Below are 8,767 nucleotides of genomic sequence, written 5' to 3'. Positions count from 1 at the left end.
TTGGTTAGTAATTGTTTGCTTTGAATACAATGTCATAGTCTATTGGACACAAAAAGCAATGTTTTAAGTGAAAGATAAGTGCAGTAAATATAAAAAGACAAAATTCAAAAGCCATTTCCTGGTTGCAAGTTTTTTAATAGTTTGCCTAATTTCAGTTTAGGTGACAAAACAAGCAAGTATATAAACTATCTAAACCGCTGTGAAATATCGTTTCCATAATCAAAAATATTGTATTTTCAGCTGTTTGAAGCTGGTGTACAAAACCGAAATTAAAAGAAGCAAAAACAACAAAAGGAAAAGGAAGCATAGAAATAGTGACATAGAACATATATACCATAGAACAGCTCTATCGCTTCTTATACTTGCTTTCAATTAGAATGACAGATCTGTAACTCACATTTCTAAGTGAATTTGGTTTGGTCGCCCAAAAATTACATATTTGCTGCTTAACTTTTGACAGACCATGTAGCAGCTGTTGTAGCTGTGTGCGTTGGGAAAACCTAGTAACGCGCTTGGTGCTGGAAGGAAAGCCCCGAACAACAACATGTGGCGCTTGGTAACACTTAGGCACCATGGACAGCGCAGGTACTATATGCACTGAAAATAGCACTGGTCGGTGTAGAGCCGTCTCAATAGGCCCACAGTTCGCCAGTTTGGAAAGTCTGAAACTCAACACCAGCATATTGCTTAGAATAGGTTCACAGTTCAATGTATTACAAGGAGATTTTCTAAAATCCCAATTTCTACACTCCAAGAACAAACCGCATACGTTTCAAAAAGCCCTCTGCAGATCCCCCCCCCCCCCTCCTTAAAAGAACAAGCAATACTGAAAGTGTATCTGGTGGGCTGTGAATTAGTAGTGCGAGTAATCTCCCCCTTGCGGCACCATGGCGTCTCGTGGGGGATCATTATTCTCCGAGTGGTAAAGTGGTGGGTTGGGAGGCAGTTCTTAATGATTTCTGTAGAAGGCTAGACAATTATATGAGCTCATATAATCTATAAGAGCTAATAACTCATGACTTTAGCATTAATTGCAATTAGTTGAATGTTTTGGTTGGTGATACATACCTTTACTAACGTTTTAATATATTGACAGTGAAGTGTATTATATGCCTGTCTGAGTAGTTGATAGTTTTAGTAGATAGGTGTTAATTAAGTGTTTGGAAGAGCGACAAGCCTATCAGTAAAGTGTGATATCAAACATATTTTAAGCCTATAATTAATATATTTTACTTCAGAAACAAGAGTAGGGCTAATTATGAATCTCAGGTTTCAGCATTAATGAATTATACGTCTAACTTCCTTACTCCGCAAAGTCAAGGTGAATTTGCATCACAAGGTAACATTATCCCCCAGGCTATTTCATCGTGGCACTCAAAATAGCCAAACGGGATTATACAGTAATAGGGCAGATGTGCCAAATTACACCTCTCTCCCTCCCTCCCTCCCTCCTTCGGTCCCGCACCCATCCAAAGGACTAACACCCCTCAACGCCCCCCCATCTCCCCTTTTTCGTCGCTGATTTAAATAGCGGGACTCTGCAGCGCGCATCTGCGCTCTTTTGTTCAGTAGCGCTTGGCTTCTGGGGAAGTGAGCATCGTTCTCACTCGGATCACTTATTGTCTGCCTCTCTTCTCTCTGCGTGATAGGATGGACACCAACTAGGCTATACACTGAGAGATACCCCGTTTTTGTCTTTTGGACCTCTCCTACACCCGATTCGTTCGTTTTTTTCCTGCACTTTATACAGTTTTGGTGCGGCTTGATGGTTCACCTCTGACTGTGGCTCGCAAATAACCGAACACCTGCAACGGATCAGACCAACGTTCCTCAGGCGGTATCGCTCTACATTCCTGAGGACTTGACAGAGACACCAGAGTAGCTCACCTCCTAAAAGGTGAGAACAATGTGTATTACTGTTAAATAGCCTATTCTAGTATGTTACATTACGATTAGTATTTTTGGAGTCGCTTAATAGGAAGCTGGAGAATCCGCTATCTTGGTTCGTCGTTATCATGTAGAATAGTCTACAGTAAGTAGCTCAATAAGGATTAGGATAGGATATCTTCACAAGACAAAACGAGCTATATGGACACGCATTTTCTACCGCTGTATTTAAATGTTAGGCTATGCATGTCTTGAAAATGCTTCAGTATTTAGTTTTCTATGTGAACATTGGCTATCACTACACTAAGGGTCCCCCCACACTTGTATTTGCTGCCTTAGAGCTAGGCTATCTCATTTGAATTACTAAATTGTCATTATGGTTTTAATTTCAAATGTAATTTTATTATAAAAAGTTTTAGCCATGCTTTTACATGATTTAACCCTTTCCAATCATGTTGTAACATATGTAGAATCATTGTTGATACAACAATTAACCACTCTTAGCTAAGAGCAAAAGTTCATGCTTGACTGAATGATATTTGAAGAATGATACTTGTCTGTCCCTTTATGATCTAACTGTTAGTAATGTGTGAATAATCTCTGCTTTGCGTGATGTTGTGGTCTGCAAAGTCACCGCCATCACCAGGGGCAGGGGTGCGACAGAAAATGTGTTAATGTGTTTAAATGTGACACATTTAGAGCAATTTAAGGGGATGTTTAAATAGCTTATCGGCTCTCTTATAAAGCCACTTAATTGTTGACGAGTCAATTAAAAGAACATCGACCTTGACGAAACCAACCGGATGAGAATCTGAGCAAATTTGAGTAGAGTAGAAATTCTGAGTAGAGATTCTAGTCTTTCATAAAACCCGAGACACTCCATTTAGTACGATATGGTACGTTTTGTATGGTATGTATTAATTTGTGGATGTCAATCATCCATTTGTATGATATGCTATGAATTACAATTCGTATGATATGTTACAACTTGTAATTTGTATAATATGTTACGAATTGGCAGTATGTATGATATGTTACGAATTCCAATTTTATGAGATTTACATTAGCTAGGTGGCTACTGCTAACATTAGCTGCGTGGCTAAAGTTAGCTAGGCTAGTAGTTAGGGTTGGGGATTAGGAGTTAGGTTACAGAGTTAAGATTATGGTTAGGGGAAGGGTTATGTTACATTCTAAGTAGTTGCAAAGTTGCTAAAATGCTAAAGTTGTCCATAATGGGAATTGAACACACAACCTTTTGGTTGCTAGAAGTTTGAGTTATACTCCTACCCATCCACCCTGACCAACCACCCTCCTGTCGTTTTTGCCTTAAAGATGCACTATGCAGAATTCACTCTGACCATTTCCTGGTTGCAAAAATTCTAATAGTTTGCCTAATTTCAGTTTTTTGTGACAAAACAAGCAAGTATAGTGTAAAGAATCATTGTACCATCTTAACAGCTGTGAAATGTATTGTCCATAACCAAAAATATTGTATATTCAGCTGTTTGTAGCTGGTGTACAAAACCGAAAGTAAAAGATGGAAAAGCGAAAGCGAAAATGGGAAGCATAGAAATAGCGCACATAGAACAGATCTACCTCGTCTTAGACTTGCTTTCAATGAGAATGACATATCTATAACGCACATTTCTATATGAATTTGGTCCAGTCGCCCCAAAAAGTTACATATTGTATCTTTAAGTGACCTTCTGTCCTATGTAACCATACCAAATGTAACATACCATACTAATTTGGGTGTCCCGGATTCACATTTGCTATGTTACGTCTAGTCTATGACAACAGGCTGTGTGAAGTCGACTACCAGGGAGCCCTGTCTGTAAATCCTGGAGCAATGACAACTAGCTAGCCGAAATGGAACCTGAGACGTTATCTTTGATGGCACTCTGTCAAACATGGCTGTGTGTTGGCTGGCTGTGTGTTTGTATACTTTTTGCTGCCTGAAAACAGACAACTCCTGTCTCCTGCTCAAACTGATAAAAGTGCGTGCCCGAGTGCTGGTGGGGGTTGTTGCGTCAGACTCCAACATGCCTTTGCGTCTGACAAAGATATGATGCAGCTGAACAGCATAGGCTACATATGTATTTTCAGTGTTATATTTTCAAAGCGTGTCAGAAAGAGAAAGCGGCAGAGGCAGGAGGGATATGCTGGTTGATAGACTGTAGGGAGAGGGGCCTTGTCACGTAGTGACATTAGGGACATCAAAACACCTCAACTGCTGTGTTATTCTTTTTTCCCTTCACTTGGTTGAGCACTCATATGTGGACATGTGCGCATGGAAAATCATTCTTCCCTGTCACTGACCCGTGTTGGGGGCCATGTGTTTCCTGGGTGGCACCTGTGGAAACTGGAACGATCACAAAAAAAAGATGATGAGCTCTAATCCTGTTAGTGAGACAGGCACCGATCTATCTATCTCTCTTGTCACTGTCTATCTCTTTCCTCTCTCTGTCTCTCTCTCTTTCTCTGTCTTTCGATCTCGCTCTCCATCTATCTGTCTTTTAAATCGTATCTTCCATTGTCTCTCTGTCTCTCTCTCACTCTCTCTCTCTCACTAAATTCAGTTTCAGTTCAAATGGCTTTATTGTCATGGGAAAAAAGCAAGTGAAATAGACAAGAAGCAAAAGGGAAATAATCAATAAAACATTAACAGTAAACATTACACTCACAACAGTTTTTAAAGAATATTGTCATTTCAAATGTTATATTATTGGGAATGTTGTAACAATGTGCAAATAGTTGACGTATGAAAAGGAAAATAAATCAACGTATATAGGTTGTATTTACAGCGGTGTTTGTACTCCACTGGTTGCCCTTTTCTTGTGTCAACAGGTCACACATCTTGCTGCTGGGGTTCCACACTGTGGTATTTCACCTAAAAGATATGAGAGTTTATTAGGATTGTATTTGTTTTCAAATAATTTATTGGTCTGTGTAATCTGAGGTAAATATGTGTCTCTGATATTGTCATACAGTTGGCAGGAGGTTAGGAAGGGTAGCTCGGATTCCACCTTTTGTGGGCAGTGTGCACATAGCCTTTCTTCTCGAGAGCCAGCTATGCCGATGGCGGTCTCTCTCGATAGCAAGGCCATGCTCACTGAGTCTGTACATAGTCAAAGCTTTCCTTCATTTTGGATCAGTCACGGTGGTCAGGTATTCTGCTACTTTGTATTTGCTGTTTAGGGCCAAATAACATTCCATGCTCTGTTTTTTGTTTTTTGTTTCCTCATGATTTGATTGGGTCTAATTGTGTTGCTGTCCTGGGGCTCTGTAGGTCTGTTTTTGTTCGTGAGCAGAGTCCCTGTACCAGCTGGCAGAGGGGACACTTCTCCAAGTTCATCTCTCTGTAGGGTGAGGGCTTTGTTATGGAAGGTTTGAGAATCACTCATATCAGTTATCGCTCTCTCTCTCTCTCTATCCCCCTCTCTCTCTCTCTCTCTCTCTCTCTCTCTCTCTCTCTCTCTCTCTCTCTCTCTTCTCTCTCTCTATCCCCCCCTCGCTCTATCCCCCCCTCTCTCTCTACCCCCCCCCTCTCTCTCTCTCTCTCTCTCTCTTCTCTCTCTCTCTCTCTCTTCTCTCTCTCTATCCCCCCCTCGCTCTATCCCCCCCTCTCTCTCTACCCCCCCCCTCTCTCTCTCTATCACCCCCTCGCTCTATCCCCCCCTCTCTCTCTAGCCCCCCCCTCTCTCTCTCTATCACCCCCTCGCTCTATCCCCCCCTCTCTCTCTACCCCCCCTCTCTCTCTCTCTATCCCCCCCCCACCTCTCTCTCTCTCTCTCCAGGTTGAAAGGGTAGCTTGCTGACACCACTAAACTAACCTCAATAAAGGTGTTCTGTGGCACTGCTAATTCGGTTGCTGCTCCATTTTTCTTCTTTTCACCAATGCATAACAGAGAGTTAGCTGTACACTGCTCCGCGGTGGCTGTTTTCCAAAGAGGCCGACGAGTGCCAAAAGCTGCTGAGAAATACTGTCATCACATGGGGCTGAAAAACAGATTGGGGAGAATTCAGAGTATTATCTGCTTTTGCATGGGTTGATTCGCTCCGTCTTTCAATAATGTGCCGCCCTGCTCGGCTGCACACAGCTTAGCACCGACACTTGTAGCGAGCGACGTGAACGCAGAGAATTCAATTTTGCACTTGAGTAGCATCCAAGCCAATGAAATAGCGTTTTTTTTTTTAGGTTTCACTCATGTAGTAAATTAATATTGACTTAATGAAGCAGCCTCTGGCTGTTGAATTAACAAAATCACTCCCAAACTTTTTCTTAGGAACATGACAAACTGCAGGGTATCCAAATGGCTGCAGAGGGTTCAGATGGTCAATGGTGCCGGCCAGAATTCCTGCTGAAAGCAATACCCCATTCATACATGCAGTACAAAATGGTGCTTATTATTGGTTGTGGGGGGATAGGGGGTTATGCCGACAGACACAAAGACTAATTTAGAGACTTAGACAACCCTGATCCAAATAATCAGTGCAAATGCTCACAGCAGCCTCCATGTAACATGAATTCTGTGAGTGTATTTGTTTGTGTGTGTGATCACTGTGCATGTTTGTGTACGTGTGTGTCTGCATACTCATGTGTGTGTGTGCTGTGGGCACATAGCCTTTCACATAATGCCACTTTAAGAATATTTACACATCTCGCATTATTCATCTCATATGTATGTACTGTATACTGTATCCTTCACTATCTATTCTTTACTATCTATTGCATCTTAGCTGCTCTGTCACTGCTCATCTATATATTTTATATTTATATATTCTCATCCCATTCTTTTACTAGATTGTGTGTATTAGGTTTTGTTGTGGAATTTGTTAGATATTACCTGTTAGATACTGCTGCACTGTCGGATCTAGAAGCATAGGCATTTCGCTACACTCGCAATAACATCCGCTAACCATGTGTATGTGACCAATAAAATTTGATTTGATTTTCTGCTCTGGCTTTTTGCCAGTCTCTCCCTCCTATTGCCAGAATCCCAGAGACGTTTCATCACCTTAATGAACGTGGGGCCAGTCAGGAGAATCTCAGGCTGTTCTCAAGCCTCTGGCCTGGCAGAGCAGAGTTGAGGTGTACCCGAGCTGTAGCAGGCTGTTGGCTTTCATTTGGCGTTAGCAATGCCCTGGCATTAACCACTTTGGCTAACCACAGTGTCAGGCTGCAGGCACAGATGTGCCATTGGTTAACCACATACAGACAAAGGCGAGCAGCCAATAAGGCAGCGAGGGGTTACCAGATAACTCTAAGCAGACACAGCTTGTGAATATTCATTGGAGTAACAGACCCCGAATGCATAATTCAATGTGGGCATTTTGCCTATTAAACACCATCAATAAATCATGACATCTAGTAACTGTTTTTCTCTTTGAATGTGGAGCACAAATGGGCTTTTTCAAAGATTGGGGATTGAATATCTTTCTCCCCTCTCTTATTTGGTGACCATTTTGGTTGGATGCATCCATGTTTAGTGATATGGCTCAGGTGGCAAATGAAATGGTCTGTGTGCTGCTCAGGTTGGAATTGGATAGTGATTCTGACTGAAACCCATAGGGGAAGAATACTAGCTGTTTGTTTCACCAATTTGCTAGTGGTTTCTTATCTAGAACAGTTAATCCTCACATAGAGAGAGAAAGCAACCTCCCAAGGGGATCTGGAGTGTAGGAGGCTGCAGTGTTTTCAGCACCGTGACTGCTACAGGACCAAAGCTCTCATTGTCTCCGATGCTTCCTCAAGCACAGCAGACTCTGTTACTGCTAAATAGAGACAAGAGTCGCTACACAGGAAAGGAGAGCGAGAAAAAGAGAGAAAAAGAGAGAGATACTTCAGGGTTTGAACACTGAATGGAGCCACTCCAAACTCTTTATTCCCCTCCCTCCCCCTCTCATCTGCTTCTTATTGACTGAAGAGTGTGACGTGGTAGTGGATGGCACCATGACAGAGTTCTGGGCTCCCAGCCCTGGTATGTCCTGCCATCCAACAGACACCCATAAGCCTTTAAACAGAGAACACTTGTCAAGGGTACAGATGGGTGAGGCATTCCTTCATGTCTTCAGAACACTTAGTTCCCAGAGAAGCTGTATGTTTTCTGAGTGGGTTGACTGGGGTTGTGTTTTGAGGGGAAAAACCAGGTCATCTATATGATATTTTGGAAGGTCTTAGAGAAGGAAAACGGTTGCCATAGCAGAGAGACGTAGAAGGAGTAACATACTGTAAGCCCTTCAAGCCCCCATTACAGACAATAATTCCTGGGGTACTCCGCCTGTCACATTCCTTCTGAGTGCAGGTATTTCTGAAGCCCAGAGTCTGTCGGAAACCTATTAGAAGAAGCCCAACTCTAATCATATATCTATCTGCCTTGTCTGAGTCTGGGGGGAGACCAAGACAAATCGTGTTGGATTTATGGAAGAATGGAAAGTAATGTAATTAATTTAATTCAAATCCCTCTCGGACCCCAGTTGTGGCGCCTCTCAATTTCTAGTTGGCGGCTTTGTGAATGCAATCTGCCTGCTCGCTATCGGCTTGTGCTGCTATTGATATTAGTTATTAGTTTCTCCCCCTTGTGTAATTCAGAGATGCTCATTAACATGTTAAAAAGATACAGAAAGCTTTATGCGGCTTGCCTTAGTGAATCATTTCTCTTTAATGTAGTGGCTTCAAAAAAGCAGTAGAGGTGTTTTGTTCTGCATAGAAAATGTAATTAAGTTTTCATATTTTCCAGAACGAAACTCATTTTTTAATCCTCTTTCCCCATCTGCCTTCCTGAAGGCAAAAGCTCAGAAGCTCATGTTTCTTGATTTTTTTAGTTCTGATGCAATATATGCCATTATTATTTTCTCATTTCTACAGACTGATATTCTC

The 8,767-nt window shown here is 41.9% G+C and overlaps 1 protein-coding gene across 1 annotated transcript in view; it reads left to right on the top strand.

Moving 5' to 3' along the window:
* The first annotated feature begins 1,578 nt into the window (after positions 1-1,578).
* LOC109888620 (neurocan core protein) overlaps positions 1,579-8,767 on the top strand; it is a 289,577-nt gene continuing 282,388 nt past the window's right edge. The window contains exon 1 of the mRNA XM_031822616.1: positions 1,579-1,897. The gene's annotated coding sequence lies outside the window, so the exon portion shown is untranslated. The remainder of the gene's footprint in view (positions 1,898-8,767) is intronic.

Source organism: Oncorhynchus kisutch, linkage group LG4, assembly GCF_002021735.2.
Source record: "Oncorhynchus kisutch isolate 150728-3 linkage group LG4, Okis_V2, whole genome shotgun sequence".
In the NCBI taxonomy this organism is placed as follows: domain Eukaryota; kingdom Metazoa; phylum Chordata; class Actinopteri; order Salmoniformes; family Salmonidae; genus Oncorhynchus; species Oncorhynchus kisutch.
This window is presented reverse-complemented; position numbering and strand designations above follow the sequence as displayed.